The sequence below is a fragment of the Polyodon spathula genome, chromosome 11 (assembly GCF_017654505.1).
Source record: "Polyodon spathula isolate WHYD16114869_AA chromosome 11, ASM1765450v1, whole genome shotgun sequence".
NCBI lineage: Eukaryota > Metazoa > Chordata > Actinopteri > Acipenseriformes > Polyodontidae > Polyodon > Polyodon spathula.
In genome coordinates this window covers 3,591,371-3,615,641 of record NC_054544.1, presented here as the reverse complement: position 1 = coordinate 3,615,641, position 24,271 = coordinate 3,591,371, and the positions used below count along the sequence as shown (strand labels likewise).

At 37.6% G+C, this 24,271-nt stretch overlaps 2 protein-coding genes across 9 annotated transcripts in view; one reads left to right on the top strand and one right to left on the bottom strand.

The window, feature by feature from the left end:
• LOC121322757 (rab effector MyRIP-like) overlaps positions 1-740 on the bottom strand; it is a 39,019-nt gene extending 38,279 nt beyond the window's left edge. For all 3 annotated transcript variants that reach the window (XM_041263033.1, XM_041263035.1, XM_041263034.1), the window contains exon 1: positions 586-740. The gene's annotated coding sequence lies outside the window, so the exon portion shown is untranslated. The remainder of the gene's footprint in view (positions 1-585) is intronic.
• An 11,115-nt stretch (positions 741-11,855) lies between these two features.
• The window catches only part of LOC121323144 (collagen alpha-3(VI) chain-like), a 72,460-nt gene continuing 60,044 nt past the window's right edge, over positions 11,856-24,271 (top strand). For 5 of the 6 annotated variants that reach the window (XM_041263963.1, XM_041263964.1, XM_041263962.1 and 2 more), the window contains exon 1: positions 11,856-12,085. The gene's annotated coding sequence lies outside the window, so the exon portion shown is untranslated. The remainder of the gene's footprint in view (positions 12,086-24,271) is intronic. The other variant, XM_041263965.1, reaches the window with a different exon arrangement.

Genomic DNA, 24,271 nt, shown 5'->3' with positions numbered 1-24,271 from the left:
TAATTCTCAATCTGCAAATTAAAACTCAGCATTATTTCCAATAACAGTTATTAAAAAAATGTTGCTCATGATATACTTCTTGTCCATTAAAGGACAAATGACTATCGATGTGCATTTTACATGAGTAAATAATGTCAACACAAGTAGATTATAACAACCTGTGATAAAAGAATAACTATTGGTGGCTAGTTGAAAAGTATTTTACAGACAAACCATAGGTAACCGGTAACCTAAAATACTTCGTCTGACTTTGATAATGTAATTCATCAAATTGGAACTTGGAATGACTGATCATCCGTAATCCTTAGCACCATTTTCTATTAACAAAGGAAAACAAAAAACGTTAAATTAAATGAAAAGCAAACTTAGTTTAGTAACATGCGTATATATCAATAAAAAATACTATATATATATAAAAAAAGAACAAAAAATATATATATATATATATATATATATATATATATATATATATATATATATATATATCTTGATATATATTGTATTCATTTGATTCTACATTTTCTTTTCGGTAGATAATGGAAGTGGACACAACTTGTAAGATGTAAAGAAAAGCCATCTATTTACCTTCACCTGTGTTGTGGGTGTGTTGATCTGAGGTCTAATCTTGTATGACTTTGACCGAGCAGTAACTAGGCTGAAACATCCTAATCACATGCTTGGTGTTAACTGGAGAACAACAAAGAAAAGTTGCTTCTCCGCCCATTTGCCCTCAGAGAGTAGATCACACAGTATTACACACACACACACACACACACACACACACACACACACACACACACACACACACACACACACACACACACACACACACACACACACACACACACACACACACACAAACACACACACACACACACACACACACACACACACACACACACACACACACACACACACACACACACACACACACACACACACACACACACACACACACACACACACACACATACACACACACACACACACACACACACACACACACACACACACACACACACACACACACACACACACACACACACACACACACACACACACACACACACACACACACACACACACACACACACTCACACACACACACACACACCACACACACACACACACACACACACACACACACACACTCACACACACACACACACACACACACACACACACACACACACACACACACACACACACACACACACACACACACCACACACACACACACACACACACACACACACACACACACACACACACACACACACACACACACACACACACACACACACACACACACACACACACACACACATACACACACACACACACACACACACACACACACACACACACACACACACACACACACACACACACACACACACACACACACACACACATCACACACACACACACACACTCACACACACACACACACACACACACACACACACACACACACACACACACACACACACACACACACACACACACACACTCACACACACACACACACACACGCACACACACACACACTCACACACACACACACAGCTCTCACACACATACAGCTCTCACACACTCACACTCACACTCACGCACACACTCACACAGTGAGGACTGACTGGGGCTATCAGCGCCTATTCTTTGCTCTGTGAAAACACACATCTTATTGTTTCTGCTGAAGGCAGCACTTGACTAGACAATAACAACACGTGACCTGCTGTAAAACCATGCTGATCAATTTTACAAAAGCAAGATGCCAAGTATTCAAAATATATCATTTGAAATGGGACCTCTGGTTTGAAATTTGTACACTTCCCCTATTTACAAACTCCCCATTTAAACCGACCAAAAACAAAAGCTCTGCCCTTCCATGCCGACAAGGACCCTACAAGGAGTTTGCATAAAGTATTTCGGAGGGGAGGGGGGTATGCCATTCTTCACTCTACAGTGCTGGTGGAATACTACAAAGCAGTGCCCTTGCTTATGATTGAATGGCCCGCGATATTTCCCTGTTTTACAGCATTATTACCTTGTGTTATTGCATACAACTTCCAGCCATAGCAGGACACCCCCCTGAACACACCATTGCATCAGCCTTTCATTTCAGAAAAAAAACTCAGTTTATGCATATTATTGACGTGCTTTGAAGAAATGTTGAGGTTTGTATCATGTGCTCTGTGCATGAAATTGGGAAATTGTCAAGCTCCAATCTTCCCTTCCCTTTAGCACTTGCTATAATATAATAATAAAGAATCTAGAAAATATAAGAGGCTGAAGAGGGTCATTCTTTGAGAATCTTGTAGCATAAAAGTGACATTCAGACGTGTTCCTGTTTTTATTGTTTTCTTAATTTTATTGACTTAAAAGATAGATAGGTGAGATTTGAGTTTCAATACCCCAATGTGACTATATGCAATGAAGTATATATAAAAACAAATACTTGATTTGGGGTATGATACAACAAATTTGCCTCGGACTAGGTCTCGGGGAATGCTGGAACCAGGTTTCAAGCCACTGTCCCAGAAAAAGTGGTTCCATGTTCCTCAGTTTCCAGCAATTCGTTACATTTTATGCAAACACACAATTACTTTTGAATTAACTGAGTTGTCTTTTTTTCACCCTCCCCCCTTTGTTGTACTGGAAAAACAACAACCAGGCCCCTCAATGATGCATATAATTTGCAGCCAGCATCATTTGCAAAGCAGAGCCAGTTTTGCTCAGCTTGGATGTTTCATGCAATTTTAACCCTCTATTTAAAATGATAAAATGATATTATTGTGAATTAGTTCGATTAGCCCAACCACTAAAAAAAACAAAAAACACTGTTGACACAGATTTACCGTTTGTATTGACACAGGCATTTTTACAGCTCAAAAATAATTGTAGTCTGTATTCTGAGCTAGTTTAGTACTCCACCTGGTGGTTAAATGATCATCCTGCAATGGTCGAGCAGGAAAGTTAATGGAGTCAGGGGCTGTATATTAGTCATGTGACCTGCCATGTTGCTATTAGAACGTCTTCTCAACTTTCATATAGTATGCTGTGTTTGAAGAGGGATTGTATGGAGACAGGTTTGTGCTGAGAGAGCAATTGTAGTTTTTAGATGTTATTTCCTGTGTGCTTTGATTCAATCAGCTAACACTTATATTCCCATTGATGTGGGCAATTCTGGGCTTCAGTGCAAATGTACTGGAAAGACTGGAAACCTGATACAGCGAGCATGCCCTCTGGGACCCTGCTTTAATAAGTCCTGGTGCAGAGAGCAAGACATCACACAGCTGCACTGGTATGTATTGTTTGTAGGTGGCTGATGTAACAGTAGGGAGGCTGAGCGTGAACCAGTGACCCTAAACCACAATGCAGAAGAGCCAGGCTCATTTGCAGCTCTAGTTTTAGAGCTTTTATCCTCATTTCATCTCACCCACAGGGGACTGGACAGACTCTATAATGGCAGCGTATCACTCTCTTCCCTCCGCCTCCCCCAGCTCCACCCTTGCAGCTGCCCCTTGGTACTGTCTGTTATGGGGGTGTACTGCCTTGCCCAGCAGGCAGGGTGGTGGCTAAGCGGGTTTGAGGCAATTGTTCATTTCTGTAAGTTGCATAATCACCAATAAAAATGAATAAGGTCACTGAAGCTTTTCCCATTTGGCCCATCTAATGAAGAATTACAGCAAAATTATGATATATTGTAGCACAGGGAAGCACTTTACATTAAGTGTATGTAATTACAGTGTATTTACATAGCAATTACTTAGCAAATACTTGTGTACTAACACATAATTACAATGCTATTATGTATCTGATATGTTCATTTAAGTAGGCAAATGATAGCAATCACACTTTGGACTCAGTACAAAAAAGTTCATTAACCCCTATTCTCACTACTTATTTCATGCATGATTGTCACGTGTGGAAAATTTGACTTCATTTTACAGTAAAGGGCAATTGAGATTTTCAATGTAGATGTCATTTTTTAATGTTAACATATACTTTGCCATTGCACCTCTACCACTAGTTTTCACCATGTACTGTATGTACTGTTTCATCTTGAAAGTGATTGCTTTCACAGAATCTACATGCCCAGATGGTTTTAACTTTTTAACGTAACTTTTTTCTAACGTTTTGTGCTGGGGTCAACATTTTAATATTCAACAGCAGTCAACAACATCAATTAGACAGGAGCACATATTACAATGACACGCTTCATTACGCAGCAAACAAAGCAGATACCTGAGCTAGTCATCCAAGGAGAAGGAGAAATGCATGAAACTGGACTCCGAACTGATTACTGGGCATTAGAGAACACCTCCAGTATGCAAATACAAAAGTTACAGCTCAGGACATGCTTCCTGTTTAACCAAGACTTACACGACAAGCTTGCAGAGGTTGAATCACCATAGGCTCTTGGTCCTTTGGAGAATGAAGCGGTGGGATCACAGCCCGGCTCAGACAGTATGCATTCCATTCACACACATGGCAGGAGGTGGGATGGGGGGAGGGCTAGTGATGCTCATAAATGACACATGAAACGATTCCAGCCTTCTACCACTGACCAAGACCTCCTGTACCAAAGCTTTATCAGCAATAGACCAGTTACAGCACATTCAGGGTCAGCAATACAGTGCCTGTTTACTTCACCCCAGTTTGTTTTGTTAAAGAGGCAGCTACATTCTTGATTGAAAGTTTAAAGATTTCCACAGCTCTGTACAGTGCTCCTTCCAACATTCCTTGGTGTATTTCAATAAAAACAAGAGCAAAGAAAAACAGCAGAACTTTCTTGAGCATTGGCTAATGTTTTTCTCATTAATTTCAATCTTGCATTACAACACAAATCATTCTCCCACGCAATCATATCCCAGACTTCAAAGCGCGTTATAAAATGCATCCAAGGTGGGGGAAGGTGTAGTTAGCATTGTGCTCTTTATTAATTGCAAACATCTCATCCGCATGTCCCCCAGGCACATTCTTTAAAAGACAGCAAAGGATAAATGCAAACAAGATGGTCCACTCTGTGAACCCTCCCCAAAAAAATAAAACACTTACCAAAGAGGATTAAACTAGAAATATGGTATACATATGGAAGCTGCAGCTGCAGCACATCTCAGTGAATCCATTTCCTTGATTCAGATAATTCTTTAAAAGATTAGACAAGGGCTTTAATATTCTGGAAAGAAGCATTTCTCCAGATGAGTAAGTGCTGTGGAGTAGTGATGTGGCTAGAAAATGGATCTGAGTCCTGTTCATATGGATTTTTTAAAAAAAGCATTTGTTCGAATAAACTCAGGAAGAACTGAAACTTGCTGTCATGATAACTTTAAAGGAGTTTAAAGATAAAAATGACTACAGTATGTAGCTGAGACAGATTTAATTTTTTGTTCCTGTAATTTAATACATTTGTTTGTATTGGTTGTGCTCATTTGAATTTGAAAAAAATAAATACCATATTCCTTTGAATTTAAGACACTTTTTTAAAGCAGTTTTCCCTTCTCAATAATAGCTTGCTTCTTATATTCAAGTACAGTATAGTGATGCATATGTTAATATAGCCAACAAAAGACCTGACTGCCTGAGTACACAACTACCGAGAAATGATGAACCAAAATGTTACTGCATAATCTCGAATCATCCATGACATACAGGCAGATATTTTCAAAGACGTGTCATTAGCTTCCTGAGGAATTCAAAGAGAAGCTTTTACAATTACAGCATTTCGTTATTAGGCTCCGTTCTAATAGTACAGGCTTGGACAGAACTGCTGATCAGACCCCTGTATTTTTTGACAAGCCAAACAATATTACAGTTCACAAATTGGGAGAAAAACAAGTAATCTCCATATGTGTGCATTATGTTCTGTTGGTATTGTGCATATCGGTCTGACTGCTGTGTGTGCATCGTTGCTGTTGTGGCTGCTAGGTTACATGTTGCCTGATGTAGTAGAGTGTTGTGTTGTGCTTGCTGTAGCGTGATTGAGGATGTATCTTTGTAAATGCACTATTTTGTGCATTAAAAAAATCTCATAATGCATTCAAAATAGTTCTTAAAACATCACTGTGAAACCAATAACTTAACAAATAAGCATTTACGCGAATGAAGACAGAATCATAACTCATAAGTAATATAATTTTACAAATGTCCTATGATTGTATATGAATGCATTTTCTGTACAGCTGGGTTTTAAAAACAGCTGGAAAGATAATTAATTATCCTAATCCTGTCAAGATTTTGACCATATTGTTCTCTGTGGACCAGATAAATGAAGTTTCTGCTCCATGATCTCCAATGCTTTAACCCATTTATAAAATGATCATGAAATGTAACCATCAGCAAGAGATAAGTACTTTTTTGGCGGTTGTTTGAGTAAACCAATGAAAATATAAGCTAGTGATTTATTCCCTCAGTAGCACAAAAGGAATAGATCCCCAAACAGCCCTCTAATTCAAAACTTTTTCAACAGCCACGTGTTTGGAGAAAGCATAGATTTGTGCAATGTAAATAAGTGGTGTGTTGTTTTTAAAGAAAAGAGGCATAGGAAATGAAAGCTTTCTCATCTTTATTACCTGCTTCCCCTGCACAGTTTATGCAACCTGATAACTAATTCTGCTTAGAAAGAGAGTTTAGCTAAAAATGTTAAAGTTCTGGTCCAGTAAAGAATACAAATCAACCAATCATCTGTCATGCTGTGTGTCTGTATCTTAAATGCTTTTTTTTCAGTAATTTCTGAATGGTTCTGAGTTATTCCATTATTCGTTTTTGAGTAAGTTTACATTGTCTTTAATTATTGTCTATTTATTTATTAGTTACATAGTTAATACATGTGTACTTACACATAATTACAAAGTTATAATGCCTAGTTTCAATGCAATTAATGTGTACATATTTTTGCACGATATATGTAAGTACATAATTGTATCAGAAAAAGGTTAGGGTTAGGATAAGGGTTATAGCATGCAAAAAGATTTAACTATGCTTAACAATGTGTACACAGTAATTAGGGAAACAACGTAAAGTGTTACCTAGTTCTGCAGATCTGGTGGAGACTGCTTGCAAGGTCACAGTCACACATGGCCTTCTGGAATGAACACATTAAAGACAACAGCTTCAGTGAATTTAGCTGAAATGCAATTAGTGTTCTGTATGTTGCTCAGAACAACAGCAAAATGGGGAAAATGACCAATTATTAAAGCTGATACTTAAGATTTCTATGCCTGATCCCTACCTGTAATTCAAATCACTGCTTTACCAGCACATGTACTGACACATGCCAACTATTAAAAAAATCATGATAAGGCAGTGTTACTGTTACTATATTGATAGTTCACTTTCCAAGCACTATTATTGGCGGAAACAGTCAGATTTACCATCCTATCTTATAGGGCCATCAATATTGAAATAGACAATCATTTCTATAGTACAGTACACCCTCGCTATAACGAACCTGTTGGGGTCCAAACCTTTTGTTCGATATATAGAGGGGTTCGTTATAGCGATACACTGTTGGAGTAAGTTAATGAGATTGTGAATAAAAGTAGAATCACATTCACCTGGTCTCATGTATGTAGTATTCTGCCTTTGCTTTATGCTATTTGTTAAAGAATTAAAACACAGTACAAAAATCAAAAATCCCGAATTGAAGCTGAACTTTTATTCAAAATCAATCTGCCATGAATTATTTCAAAGAGCATTAAATCTTAATCCAACAAGAAAGAATCCCAAACTGAGCACTTATTCCAAATCAACCCAACATGAGAAGTTTGACATGCAAAGTTCATCAGATCCTCAAGTTGTTGTTGTTTTTTTTTTCTTTAATCAGTTTTGCTTTGCCACACCTGGTTGCTGAACAAGCCAAAAAACTGCTTTTTGTGTTCATGACAGAGGCATGCCTTTTTTCAAACGATCAGTATAGATCAATATAGTTTCCAGCTGATTTTGATTTCAGAGGAGTAGTTACACAGCCCATATTTATTAAGACAAAAGAGTTGACTTCACTGTGGAGGTGGCATCCCATGCGTAGACATGTCAGGATGTTGACAATGTCAGGTTTATTACAGTTGAAGGTTCCTTGTAATGTAGGCGTTATAGTGAGGGTGTACTGGAAGGACACTGAACATAAATGAATGAAGTTGCTTGAATAAGTTAATCTCTTCAAAGACTGAAGTTATCTTAGGTGGCACCATTAGTATATGTTGACAGGGACTGGCTGGGGTCAATCAGAGTAGCTTGGACATGGTTCATACCTCAGATAAAATAATAGAGAAAACCTGATCAATCATGCTTTCCTTCATCTCCTCCATTTACACATTCTGTCGTGATTTCCTTGAATGTAGAAAATAAATTTGTAATAAATTAAAAGCAAAAATGCTTTAAATGTTTCCTTGTGGAAGGTGTTCTTGATACATCTACAATTTCCCTACTCATAGGTTGAGTACAGCAAAGATTACTTCTCTAATCTAATAATTCCATACTCATACAAGCTTCTCAATTGCTTCTCAACTATATTGCACTGCCTTTTTGTTGACCTTAGGTAATACATGCTATACAAGTGAAATCCCATCTGTTTCTGCTTTCCCAATGTTTCTCAGACTAGAGGTCATTCAACCTAATATCAGATAACCTATGATTAATCTCCATCCAGCTCTGTTAACTTTGAACCTGCTGAACAAATTATAGTCTGAGAGGGTCCATGTGGAAGCTCACAATCACGCTTCATGGAAATGTAGACATTTATGTATTTAGGACCATATTTGGTAAGTAAAGCATTGTACACTATAATACAGTACTGTATTAATGTTATATACATATATATATATATATATATATATATATATATATATATATATATATATATATATATTACCATGATACTTTTATTTGGATTCTGGGCTGGATCCAAAAATGATTGGCTTCAATGGAAACACCTGATCAACACCACCATGATCACAGCTGGATCCTGCATCCTGTTACAGACAAAGTTACTCACACAATTCTGTGGAACTGATAGCTGGATTAGCATACTGCATCTTTGCTTCTGACCTCTGAACTGTTCTGTCACTTCTGATGTGTTACAGATGGAGGAAAGAATTCCTAAGCCCATGGCCGCTGCTCCTCTTGGCTGCACGGGAAGTGTAACTCTTAAAAGGAACACCTCAAGCTAACAGACTGCGATTACTGAGCTGACTGTAAGAAAAAGCTGCATTGTTATACACTCTGTAGATTTGTATTTATTTCTATATTTTTTCATTTTTACCAGAATAGTAAACCAAAATGATACCCTGCAAGTTTCCCTGGCTGGAAGAACTCAAACACATAAAAGAGTGCCTTGAAAGTATTTGCGAGTATATGAGAGGGTTTAAAAATGTTTCAGTCATTCCCCCAGTAAGGCTGTTCAAGTATAATTCGGTTCTCATGGAATTAGAACAACAAACACAATGTTAGTCACTTTTTTAGATTTACTTGTGATCAGTACTAGCAGAATTAACCCATAATTAAAAAATTACAAGGGATCTTGCCCAGATGATGAAAGACGGAATTTTGAACATGGTAGACCACTCTCTATGCCCAGAGGTCCAAGCTAATACCACTAATCACATGTTCTTATGATTATAATCGCTGGTCTGGGATCACACTGTGGGCCCTATTCACAAAACTTTCTTCATTCCCAAGATCTGTTTTAAGAAATTTTTTTAAAAGAGCTGCGTTTTTTTAACACATGCCCTAATTTCAGTCCAATATTCTCTCCACTCTAATACAAAATTTACACTCAGTCTTAAGTTAGTGGTTTGGTGAGGCAGTTGGCTTTGTATGCTGTCCTGGATTTCAGCCAAAGTGATTTTAATAATGAGAACTTTCAGCAGGCTGGTATTTCCTATTGGTGGTAACTGTGCTGAACACTTCAGACATCGTTGTTACAAACTCTATATGAATTGTTCATATATATATATATATATATATATATATATATATATATATATATATATATATATATATATATATATATATATATAATGCTAAGTTTGACCCATGGCGATACGCGATATCTAGATATTTACAGAACTTACGAGTAACTAATTAAAGAATTGATTAATCTCATGGAGATGTATTCCCTCACTATGGAAGGGTTCATTTCTAAGGTTAGGGAATGACCAGATTCCCCTTCGTCTGACTCTCTTCTATCTAATTACTGGACGTTTAGCATGCTCAGAGGTTTGTTGTGAACGATTCTAAGTGTACGATCATATCTAAACAATATATCTATATAATATATATATATATATATATATATATATATATATATATATATATATATATGTTGGGTTGGAAAATTGGCTGTTCTGAGCAAAGAAAAAAATCTGTATGTATATACAGTATGTTTGGGTACAGATAGATCATTTTGCTTGATAGTCAGTACTGTGGCACTGCACATTACAATAGCTTTAATTAGTAGTCTGTCTCTCAATAACACACAATCCTTAAAGTGCCACGTGATTATAAAGTTATCTAAGTTAATAGATATAAAAATCTTACATCTGTTTCCAATGGTGATTTTTCTATTGCTGATGAGGGGGCTATATAATTGTTGTATTCTATATCACATTAATTACTGTCAGCTTGCTGTATACGGGGTTAGGGTTAGGTACTACTCTTGAGTACAGACTGGTACAGGCTTAAGCAGAACATAAAGATAGGCTGAAAGAACTGAATCTATTTTGCCAGGAGTTTACAGAGTTAACCAGTAACAATACTTTCAGCGCAGTACAGAATTCATGATCAGAGGAGACTTTTGGAAATTAGGTGGAGATACACTTAGGACAGAGTGAAGTAGACACTTCTTCACACAGAGTGGTGAGGCTATGGAATGGGCTTCTTAAGGCAGAATAAATTGGCTCCTTTAATACAGGAGTTCAATCATCGAACCAGACAAGCTCAGATGGGCAGAATGGCCTCCTCTCATTCATAACATTTCTTATGTTCACATGTTTCAAAAATATTTTATTGCAACCCATAGCAAATACAGTACAGTACAATGCAATGCAATATAATACATACTTTACTTTGCTTGCCTAACCCACACATTAATGAACCCTGATTTTGCATTCTCTTATTTGATTAAGCAGGTGTTCATGACTGGCAATGTCATAAGATGCAACTTTTAAAAGCTTGCCCAGTCAGCATTCTTTACAGGTCGTTATTGCAGATAGCCAACTCAAGGTAACAAAGTTATTTGGCTGATGGATCAACAGGGAATATCAAGGCATACTCCTCTTCAAAACCTATTTAAATTGAAAGGAACACCCCCCATTTTAGAAGCAGTCCCTCCTCATGCATTGACTGCTAACCCTTTGCATCAAGTACAGTAGAAGTAAAGGGTAAAGTGGATGTGTGTTTTGGTAAAATTTCAAAGCAATTTTAACACACCTTCCCCATGCCTAAATCATGCATTTTCTGCATTAGTAAAGTAAATCACCTAGAAAAAAAGTAGGCTATAGAGAAATAATAAAAGCTTATCGCTATATATTTAAAAATAAATCATGTGTTTAAAGCATAATGTATATGGATTCATGTTTTGCTTTAAAGCACAGCCTATTAATTTTAAAGGGGTGATAAATAAAAAGTTCCAAACTAACAGAAGCTTAGAAGAGTCTGTTTAAGAGAAGGGTACCGTTCTATTCCAAATGTTGACATCATCTTCAAAGAGCTTCTAGACCAAACAAATCTGTGCGCGCGGCTGGTTTTCATTTTGTCCTTTTTCGTTCTTTCTACCAAAAGTGGGAGGAGAATGTAGTGGGCGAGCCCCAGAGCTCGCAGAGTTGATCCAGTCTCTACCCCTTGCTGCTGTCACAGCTCCTTGCAAGGGCTAGCAGGAAGGGTTATCATCCATATATCCCTTTCTTCTTGCGCTTGTTTTTATTTCAACCACTTCAGTTGGGCTATTGGTTATCAAACCGGGGAGCTGCTCTAAAGAAAAGGAAATCATTGGGAGAACAATGACCCAAAGGCATTCATAAAATTAAAATAAAAAATAAAAAAAATTGCAATTTATTACTGGATTGCTGCAATTTAGCTCAAGGTAAGTGCATTTATTTATTGAAATTATATATGGACGCCCTTGTAAACGAGCTAATTAAAGATCATTGAAATAATTGTCCACATTCAACTGACTGATTATTTAACAGCAAATAATTTATTAACCAATTATCAATCTGGTTTTAAAAAAGCTCTGAAGAAGTAAAATTGAAATGTGTATTCCCAGTTTTTATGTGATTGTAATTTGCTGTTGGACGCCGTTGTAAACGAGCTAATTATAGCTCATACCGCGTTTTTCCAATAAAATTAAGAAACAAATTAAGAAATATGCTGAGGAGCAGTACGTTTTTTTTAGTTTTATTTTAAAGTTTCGAATGCATGCAACTTGAATGCATTGCACCGACAAGGTATTTGTTCATCGGATAAATGTAATTCTGGAATAATATTGTTTTCGGTATTGGATTTTTTTCTTGCCCACATGCAGATGTTGCAGGGGTTAGTCACGGAAATAACTTTGGAGCCTGGTGGTTTAGGTGCCTCCTTGAGCGCGCGCTCTTGTGCTGCTCAAACGCAGACGCGAAACAGGTGTGTGAGAAACACAGGCAGTGTCTGGTCTTCTGGCCGCAGTTTCAAGCTGCAAGCACAGCAATGTACTGCTTTGTACAGTACGGTAAATAGCTGAATAGTGTTCAAATTGTTGCGCAAATGTGTAAGTAGTCTACCTACCAAGTCTGTTGAGTCTAAAGGACGGACCGGGGAGGGGACAGGTTTACCAAGCTTTTGTTGACGTAAAGGAATCTTTGAGAATAAAACATACAGAAATAAACAAATAGGTACGTGTTGCATCACAGTTTATTGCTAACTTAAAAACAAGAAGCTTTGTGCTGGAAGAAAAAAAAAAGATAATTGAATCTGGCTCCTTTTCCATTGCTCCCACGTGTCTTGTGATCTGGCAGAAAATTAGAACCTTCAATGTGTTAAAATGGTGTTTCTGGTTGCAATCCATTACAGACGGGGTATGTTTTTGACGAGTAGAAGTTACACAGCGCTATTACCATACGTTTTGCCTTTCTTTGCTAGGTCAGACCCACTGGAATCCCCTGTGAATTAAATATAATTTAAAATGTAATACATACAAGCTGAATCTCACGGTCTGCTTCAGTCTCAATGGGTAGGTGTTCAGTTGGCAGGTGCTTCTTGTGTATCAAAGATTGCAGATGACAATGTAGACCATTCTGTTATGTTTATCCAGGCCCTATACACAGTATCTGAAGCGTGTTCAGTAGATACTGTAGAGACTGCCGTATATCTTGACAAGCTGGATCATTTCAACCACCTCAGTAAAAGGCAATGTAACAATTTATAACTAGTGGTCCAGTCTTTCTATGTAATATTTAAAAACATATATTTTGCACATGCTGTATCTATGGTATAATGATAACATTAAGTACATGATTCATTTTATGAGAAAAAAAAAGACAAAGACAATGGCCAAGAGAAGATAAGATAATCTTTTAAAGCTTTGTTGTGCTCCTACAGTACTTTATTATGCTGTATTTATTTCCCTTAAATGTAATCTTTTACCGGTTTGCACAACAGTTTGCAGAATTCTGCATGTTTGCAGAATGTATATTATGTTTGCTGAATGTGTTTTTCAATATTATGATAAGATTTTATTTGGTGCTTTATTGGTAATACACCATATCACAACAGCATATGAAACTCTGTAGCATGTATATAATTTGCACAACATGTACATCAACCGCATATAGTGATGCACTTGGTAAGATGACTCATTTTGTTTTCAAGAAAGGGAAAAGACAACACTGATTACTGCATGGTTTTATGTAGCTCTTTCTTTCAAAATCCCGCAATGTGGAAATCTTGCGTACATATTCTGTAGCTCCTATAGATGTACTGTATATAACATAACTACTAAAAAACACATTGTTTTGCAAGTGTATGCACATGCCAGACGGGAATGTTGTCCCTGGTTGATTTTCTTTACAGCTAAGAGGGGTGGGGGGTCTGACTTAACGGCTTGTCCCTTGCCCAAACATTTGTGTGAGCCGCCCTGCATGCCACTACCCTAGGCTTACTGGAACTTACCTTACTGGGCATTCCAGCAACAGTGTTAACAAACCCAGGACCTTTAAAAAGCGGGGCTTCATGAAACTCTTTACTTGGCTGCTTAGCATTATCTTTGTTCAGCAGTAACATCAACACCAGGAGCCACTCCCAGCCTTTGATTAAAAATTCTTTGGTGGCATCTGGCTAATGTCAGGCAGAGTCTTTGAATAAACTTCCCTCTTTTGTTTATCATTTATCAGTGTTAGGCTATATACAGTACTCTCTTTTTTGCTATTTGTCTTCCCTCGTACAATATGAACAAAAGATGGGAGCTGCACCATAAAAAGGGCAATACTGTTTGGGAGAAAGGTCCTCAAAAATGTTAAATATAGCAATTCATTTCTGCATTGCTGCAGTTCAGGGTAAGCATGCTCCATTGTTCCAAGGCATATGCAGGAAAAAGTGCACAGTGTGGGATAGTTTCCTGCAGTTAGATAGTCAATGCTAGAAAGGAACAGGAGAGTTTTGGTTTTGTGCATACTGCATGTTTATTCAAATTATTTTTGGCAGTACAATTTCTTTTACAACAAAGCCCTGCTGTATTTTTTAAATATTTATATTTTGGCAGGTAGATTGACGTGGTTTATCCTTTCACAGACCCTGGGTAACAGTAATCTTGGAGTACTCCATGTTAATTTAGGCAAGGTAGTGCAAGATCAAAGCTAATCAAGGGCTGTGAAACCTGCTGATAATCTTGATTTTACAGGTGATGTGCTGTAAGTCTTTTTAAATATTGATTTGTGTGTGTGTGTGTGTGTTTATTTATTTATTGCTGCTGAGAAAAAAATGCACCAGAACAAAGACCACCATGTGGGCTGAGGTGTGTTGAGCGTTAGTCTGGAACTGTTCTGACATTTTCAGATTGATCCCAGGCATGGAAAACCTCCCTATGAGAGAAAGAGGCAAGGGCAGCCATATTGGGCAGGGCCATCTTCTTTGACTTTTGCTTAAAGAATGTCTTTACAGCGTCTGAGAAGCGCTCTACTGTTGCCTCTTATAACAGCAGTGTGATGAAAACCAGACTGTATTTTATTCATAAAAAATGACTGAAAAAAAAGTCAAAGCTTTTAAGAATAAAACGTAAGATGCCATGCATTGGCAGAGACTCCCCAGACATGCAGCTCCTGCCAGTGGGGCGCAGATTACTCTACTTCCCTGATCAAGGTGCATACAATAAGTTGGACTGTGCTTGTATAGTCAGCGGGCAAGATTTTCTAAAGTTTGTAAATGACATCGCCAGTGTTAATCAGCAAATCGTTATGTAGCATTGATTTTGGCATTCTCAAGAGGTCATTATGCCTATCTCGTTATTAAATAATCATGCTAACGTGATTTCTGAAATTACGTTGATTTAAGAAATAATGTTAATATCTTAACGAGCAGGGATTCTTGCGACTATTTCTTTTGTTTGCATGGGAATTTAAAAGCAAATTCGTGTTAATTGTCATACTTTGTCAGGAGTTAATTTGCACTTGGAAAAGGAGGGTTTTAATTAGCAAAAGACTATCACCTTGAAACAGAAATTTAACAGAGCGTGGCTGTGACACCGACGATATGGAGACTACCTAGATAATTCAATGTTTGTAGTTATGAAAATATTTTAGACTTTTAAACAGGGTTGGTTGATTTAAGTCAAGTCGATTTAAATCACTAGATTAAAAAAAAGAATCATTGATTTAAATCATTTTTTCATTTACTACCTATTTTATATAGTTTCTCAAGGAAAAGACATGAAAAGTATGTTTTAAAAACCTTTTATTAACACAAGCATCTTAAACGCTTACTGTCTATAGACTAAAACTCTTAGGGCTGTATTCTGCTCACCGCGCAAATGGGAGTGCAAAAGAGTCTGTGGCGCATAAATGGAGAGAAGATGTAAAAAAAACAATACTGCACTGAAATGGTATTCTGAAGATATATTCACCGCAGCGATTCTGAGGACTGTGCAATAGGGTCCCAAATAAACAATTGAGCACTGTGTTAAGACCTGCTGAAACCAGGTTTATTTAGTGGCGCAATCAGGACCTTTAACAACTGAACACACTATAAAAAGCAAAGTAGTCCGAAGTAGCAACTGCGTGTGTTTGGACTGACACAGAAAGAGGAAATCAAAGAGAGAAAAATAAAAGCAAAGAATGACTGGGATGAGTGAGGGGGATTTTTCTGTGGCGCACCCCATCGCTAATTCTTGTAGTTTACATTTACAGGATGCCACAATGATAAATAATTTGCTTTATTTATTCATTTAAAATTGAGTAATTTAGTTTGGTATGTAACTGTTCATAAACAACCAATTCCAACATCCTTAAATTTACAGTTTGGGGGTGCTGTAGAGCTACAACTACGGTACTACAAAAAAAAAAATTCCATAATTAAAAAAAAAAAAAAAATAAAAATAATAATAATAATAATAATAATCATAATAAGGAAATAATAATAATAATAATTAAAATTTAATCAAAAAAATCGAGTCTTTTTTAGCTAAGATTATATTTTTTTTAGACAAAACAAAAAAATGATTTAAATAAAAAAAAATCTGATTTAAATTAAATAAATCAATTTAAAAAAAAAAAAATAAATATTGAGCTTTAAAAAATTATATGAAAGTGCTGCTTGTTAATGTGTTATAAATGTTTTATAAATATATAACGTATGCTTAATAACTATGTTATAGAATGTTAGTAAAACATTAGCAATGCAATAGCCATAGACAGAATTACGTTTAAACATCACAAAAAATGTAGCTTGAAAAAAGTAATGCACTGGTTTATAGAAAAAGCTATTCAGGAGAACATGGTTTAAACTGCATAGATGGTTTGTTTTGTTATTTTTCTTTGAAGAAAAAACATAGTCGAGTCAGTTGTGTTGCGAGTGGTTTGTTGCTTTGTAGTTGTTGAGAGTATGGTTCCTATTCTAATATTACCTTCTGCAGTCTATCTAATTAGACCTTCGCAACTGGAGGGCGTTGCGGCCTGCCAGCTGCCATTCTGAAATATCATGTTGATAGGAGACATTGTTGCTGACAGACTACAACAATACAATTCGTGACAGCTGAATGCAGTAAGCAAGGGATACAAGATTGCAGGGCACGTGCAGAATCAGGGAGAAATGCAGTCTTCGGTGTCAAGCACTTTATTTAGTGTTCTTTTAATTATAGTAGTGTGTGGTTATTTTTATTGACTAACTTGATATTTACAGGCTTATTCCTATCTCCAGGACCATTCTGATCACATACTTTCACCAAGTGACCTATGGGGTCTTAATTACCATGTAAGAGGAGTCCTGAGGATTTTCTTCAGTTAGAGTTTGTTTGTTTTTTCCTGATGTAGCAGCGTGTGTGTGTGTTTTTGTCTGCTATGGACAAGCATAATTTGTTATATTATATTAACCAAAAAATAACAATACTAAAAATAACAGGTAGTTAGATTACATTTGTGTTAACTTTAAAAAGGAATTTGTGAAACTGCAACTTAAAATTTTACTGCTACTGTGTTTTATTTTTTAACAGCAATGTGATTTCAATCTAGTTTGGAAAGCACCATTTGCCTGTGCCTGGGAAAGCAATTAAAATTACGGCATCTTTTCCAAAAACATTTTCATGAATCAACTAAAATTCTGAGGTTTTTTTGTCCACTTGAGAGAAATCTCTGGTGTCTATCGTTGTTTTTTGATCCAGCCATTGGCTACCTGCTGTATGTACGGTACCTGCCCAACTCTGCTTATTTTTCATACACTTCCTTTTTCTGAATGTCAGTCTTGCTGGAATCCTTCTTCTGCAGATGTGCCTTGGCTCAAGGCAGCATACTGTTGAAACTTAACAAAAAAGGATTGCAATTTAAGGCTCTGTGAATTATCCTTTTGACAGTGTCATACCCTAGATCCAGGGCTGATCTGACAGCTGTCTGAGAGAAGCAATCAGGTAGTCCTCAATGTCACTAGCTCTGTTTAACATCCTCTGTCTACTGGACTTATAAAGTTTCTATTTTTGTAGGTATAGTTTTTGCTTGTGGGCAACTCAGATTCGTTTTGTGACATTCTGTAACTTTCACACACTCACTAAAATAAAATTAACATAATATTTTCTGCATACATTGTAGTGGAGTATAACTGTTCGGCTCTGTTGTGAATTTCTTAGAAAAATTAGTTTTGTAGCTGTTATTATATTATTTTGTGAATCAATCAATTGCATCAAAGTATTTTTGTTGTTGAAAATGCAAACTTCTAAAAGACCACTAGGTGGCGCTACATCGCATTTAAAAAAATAAAAATAAAAAAAAGACTGGGTAGGTTAGAAATGGATGATTCTCAAACCACAACTGCACACAAGACATTACTGTATGTAGAAGACTTGGAAGTTTATTTAAACTTGACATTTCAGATACCCTTATATGGCAGACCAGAGCAGTCTGTTGGTATTTTGCATCCCAGCTATAATTCACATTGTTTTGTATTGCTGCAACACAGTACATTGGTGGGTAGTGGTATCCTAATCAGACCGGATGGAAAGATCAGATGGAAAGGACAGCACAGGCTATGGTTTGCAAACTTCCCATACAACCCACAAACTTCCAACACCAGTGCTCTCTGTACATTTAACACAAATTGATGAAGGCCATGTTGACCGTAAATGGTACAGCACATATGCTATACTGCACTGTGGAAGGGCTGTTCACTAATTCCCAGTCTTTCATATTCATGATTTTGTGATGTGTAAGTCAGACACTAAATAAAGTGGGCACTGTACCAGTTAGTGCATTTTGTTATCTGTGGTAGACTTCCTCATGGAACACCTACTGTATTTTTATAAAATTCTGCTCTAATTGAGAAAGGAGGCATTTCACAAATCAAAGATTGTCAATAAAAAAGGTAAAGGTGGTGATGCATTACATACAAACACAAGTTGTATCCGTGTGTGCGTGCGTGTGCGTGTGTGTGTGCGTTTGTGTGTCTGTGTCTGTCTGTGTGTGTGTGTGTGCTAGCTTGTTTCATTGAGGTTTATTTCAGGTCACCCTGAAACTGCCTCTCATCTATTAACAGGGCTCCATGGAATCAGTGAAGCCTAGTGGGGTAAGAGTTCATGGACAGCATAAGGATGCCAGAACAGTGTGCCAGGGCTGCTCTGAATTTCCCAAATGTCATAATTATTTGTGCATGTTAGTGTCATTGTTTTATGGATTCCTTCCCAATCTGCAGCTTTCAGCAACTGGAATTGTGGTTACATTATCAGGTGAAAGGGCATTAGAGGATTGGGGTAGTTATTGTGAAGTAACAGAAACACAGTGGAATCATGTTCTTATTTAATACATGTCACACAGAGTCATTGGTACAGTAGCTGTGTTGGAAGATGCTTTTTCCCTGCCTGTGGTATTGTACTAGAGTGTGGTGTTTGTATATTTCAAGAGCTTTATGGTTTTGGCCTACTATTTCTGTAATACAGTAGATGGTCAGATTAAATTACTACAGTACAGTAAAAAAATAATCTCTTCACTGCATATTTTCTGAATTTTATGCATTATTACAGTAGTCTCCGCATATAGGAACACCTCCTAAGAGCACACTTCACCTAAGAGAACACCCTTGTGGTGAAACAGATTTTTCCCATTGTAAATACTCCGCTTAAAGGAACAGGAACTTTGCTTAAAAGAACACCTTTTTGGCACAGATAGCAATTCGTTCACAGCTGATACAGTACTGTTCTGTAATCTGATAGCTCATCATCATCAAACTTAAATTCAAATGGTTTATTCAATCTTTTCAAATGTTATTTGTCATTGCGAGAGTGTGTTGAAGCACAGTGATTGGTTTATTAAATCTTTCCAGAACTGCCGTCATATCTTCCACTGTCATAGCTTTGTTTTATTATATTTTATTATTGTTTATTTACATACACTTGCCTATTGCTTTTCTCTTACTTATTCTGTTCATTTCACATGTTGATGCATGTGCGACATGACAAGTAATGGATATTTATTTCTCATAGCCGCAGACTGCTGTATTATCTATCTATTCTTTTACATTTGCAGTGCAAGCACAAGAAACAGCAGTGGGTTCTATACAGTTGACATTAACGGTGGGCCCAAATACTGCTGCTGTTTACAATCACAGTGGGGGGGGGGGGGGGGGGCAACACCAAAGTTATGAACATTAGCAGGTGTGCAGGAGTACTTAGTGGTTTTTGAGAGCTTTAAGAATTTGAGAACCTGCAGTAGCTGGGTCCATCGCTATATAGATGGATTGAATAATCACCAAGCTCTGAGATTACCAGTGCTGCTCCATTCTGTTGAATTCCCAGCACAGCATTTTTGCTAGAGGATGCCAGGATCGCATTAGTCTTAGTCACCCCATCCAATAATAAAGAACAGTGTGTTATGGGCAGTCTGACGTATTAAACAGATGTCTGTGCAGCAGGTAAGGAACCCTTGAATCTGGAGTTAAAGTTGGCAGCTCAGCAGAGTCTGTGACTCATATGTAGTGGCTAGGGGCAATTTCTTCTTTGATGGTTCATTATGTTGTTGTTTACTTGCAGACTGTAATGCAAACATGCCTGTAATCAATGTAATGCTGAGACAAGCCTAAGCTCAGTGGTTTCTTGACATACTCACTCTTTCAGGGTGGAAGAAATTACTCTGCACATCCCAAGTTCACCCGCAGTTGGTCATTTTTATGCAGAAATTCCACCTTTCTCAGTTGGTCAAAAAGAACAAAATAATATGTAGAGTATTGTTTGAAAAGACTTAGATAATAGGTAGAGCATGCAAAGTAATAAACCTTTTTAGAGAAATATATTCCAAAAGGTAAAATGGCCTTTAGTAATCAGCTTTGCTGTATTGAGTCTTCCCAGCGACAGCAAGTGGAAGCGGCAGCAAGTGGGAGAAGTACAGGCGTGGAAAAGTACAGAGCAGTTTAGAAGCAGTAAGGAGAAATTGCATCTTGAATTGCTTTAATCAGAAAACAGAGGACATTGGGGAAACACAGCAGCAGCTCAAAGTCAAACAGACGCGTGTGTTTTTCTGATAACAAACAAGCTGAAACTCGGAGCAGTTGATTCAAACACGGGCGAGGGGAGGAGCCAACAGCACAGCAGAACAACGCAGTTAAACGAGGCAGTCTTCCCAGCGACAGCGAGTGGAAGCGGCAGCGAGTGGGAGAAGTACAGGCGTGGAAAAGTACAGAGCAGTTTAGAAGCAGTTTGAAAGCAGGTTGACGGCTGCAGAAGAAACTAAACTTCAAAAAAAAAAACCTCAACATGGTCTTCAAACCAGTAATCTGTGACACCTGCTTGATGTGGGAAATCCGAGAAAACCCAGCGGAGCTAAACCAAGTGTGCGTAAAGTGCCGCGCGATCCAGGATTTACATAAACTAGTAAGCATGCTAGAAATGGAGCTGGAAGAAGTGAGACAGCAACAGGATCTTGAGGAACTGGCACACCCACAATTCATGGAAGTCTGCATCACCCCTAACAGACTGAAAGCCACCAGGGAGATAGAAGGTCAGAACAGCTAGGTTCAGGTAGGCAGAAGCAGGGAAAAAAAGAAACTTCGTCAAACACAACCACCAGAAATCAAAACAACCAACAAATTTGAGTCACTTCAGAATTTTGATGAGCAGAACCAACAACAAGAGAATGAAAGGAACAACATCCAGGACCCCATTGACAGTGGTGACCAGACAGCAAAAAGAAGGGAGGTCATGATTGCTGGGGACTCCATATTGAGAAACACAGCAAGTTCAATTCGCAGTTTGGACCCCCTTACTACAAAAGTGTGCTGCCTTCCGGGAGCCTCGGTCAAGCACATCACTGAGAACGTGGACAGGCTCCTAGAACGAATAGGAGACGATCCGGTAGTAGTCGTCCACATCGGTACAAACAACATTGGAAGAGACAGACCAAAATCCCTGCAAAACAAATTCAGAGAGCTAGGAAGGAAATTAAAAGAGAAAACCAAAACTGTGGTATTTTCTGGTATACTACCGGCACCTTGCAAAGGACCATATGGACAGCTGGAAATAATTAATCAAAACGCATGGCTGAAGATGTGGTGCACACAGGAAGGCTTCACCTATCTTGATCATTGGACCACATTCTACAATGAGGACTATCTGTATAGACGGGATGGACTGCACTTCAATAACAAGGGAACCAGTCTACTTGGAGAAAAAATCCTCGAGCAGGTTCAGAAGCATTTAAACTAGAAAGGAAGGGGGGAGAAATCAACAAAAAAACAGAAGGGAGACCACATCAAAACAAGAACAACAACTCAGGTAAGACAACCATTAAATGTATTTATCTAAATGCTAGAAGTATCAGAAACAAAATTCTAGAACTTGAAGCTACTGCACTAACAAGTAACTATGATGTGATAGGTGTTACAGAAACTTGGTTGTCTGAGAGTGATGGGGACGAATATAATATTTGTGGGTATACACTGTATAGGAAAGACAGGCAGGACAGAAGAGGAGGAGGGGTAGCGCTATACATAAGAAACAGTCTTGAAGCCCAGGTGTTAATCCTGGACAAAGAAAATAAAACCGAATCAATATGGGTCAGAATAACAGACAAAAATTCAAAGGGCATAATAATAGGAGCATGCTATAGACCGCCAGATTCAGATGGTGAGCACAATAATCTGTTATACAATGACATTAGAAATGCGTGTAGCAAAGGAGAAGCCATACTAATGGGGGATTTCAACTTCCCCCAAATAAAATGGGAAACCCGGTGGGTAGCACGAAGGATGAAATAGAAATGGTGGAAATGACAAATGACTGCTTCCTAACACAATTTGTCAAGGCACCGACTAGAGGGGAGGCAGGCCTTGATTTAGTCTTTTCAAATAACGAAGATAGAATAGCTAAAACAGAGGTCAGAGAACCACTGGCAAACTCAGACCACAACATGGTCTCATTTGAAGTGCTTTTTAAACCCCAAAAGTAATGACTAAAGATAAGGTTTACAATTTTAGAAAAGCAAACTATGAAGGTATGAAACAGAGACTAACAGAAGTAGATTGGAGTAAAATAGAGAAAACACCCACAGAAGAAGGATGGTTGTTCTTCAAAAATGTAGTACTAGAGGCGCAAAACAATTACATCCCTAAAGTAGACAAATCTAAATGTAAAACTAAATTGCCAAAATGGTTTAATAGATCAATTAAAAAAAATATTCAGCGAAAAAAGGCACTTTACAGAGCATTAAAAAAGGACCAAAAAGAAAGTACGCAGAAAGAGTACGCAGAACTGCAAACGCAAGTCAAAAAGGAAGTTAGAAAGGCCAAGAGAGAAATAGAAATGAACATTGCTAAGGGAGCTAAAACCAATTCCAAAAATGTTTTTCCAATACTACAACAGCAAGCGAACATTCAAAGAGGATATTAAATGTTTAAGAGATACAAATGGCAAAATCGTAGATGAAGGAAAAAAAAATAGCAAATATATTAAATGATTACTTTTCACAAGTTTTTACAAAGGAAGATACTGACAACATGCCCCACATGTCATCCAGTTCCTATCCAGTTTTAAATAACTTTAGCATAACTGAGGCAGAAGTGTTAAAGGGACTAAACAAATCCCCTGGGCCGGATGAGATCCTCCCAGTAGTACTCAAAGAAATGAAAGAAGTAATTTACAAACCGCTAACCAAGATCATGCAGCAGTCTCTTGACACAGGGGTGGTACCGACAGACTGGAAAATTGCAAACGTAATACCGATCCACAAAAAGGGAAACAAAACTGAACCAGGTAACTACAGACCAGTAAGCCTGACTTCTATTATATGCAAACTTATGGAAACTATAATAAGATCCAAAATGGAAAATTACCTATATGGTAACAGGGTCCTGGGAGACAGTCAACATGGTTTTAGGAAAGGGAGATCGTGTCTAACTAACTTGATTGATTTTTTTGAGGATGCAACATCGATAATGGATAATTGCAAAGCATATGACATTGTTTATTTAGATTTCCAGAAAGCTTTTGACAAAGTCCTGCACAAAAGATTAATTCTCAAACTGAACGCAGTTGGGATTCAAGGAAACACATGTACATGGATTAGGGAGTGGTTAACATGTAGAAAACAGAAAGTACTGATTAGAGGAAAAA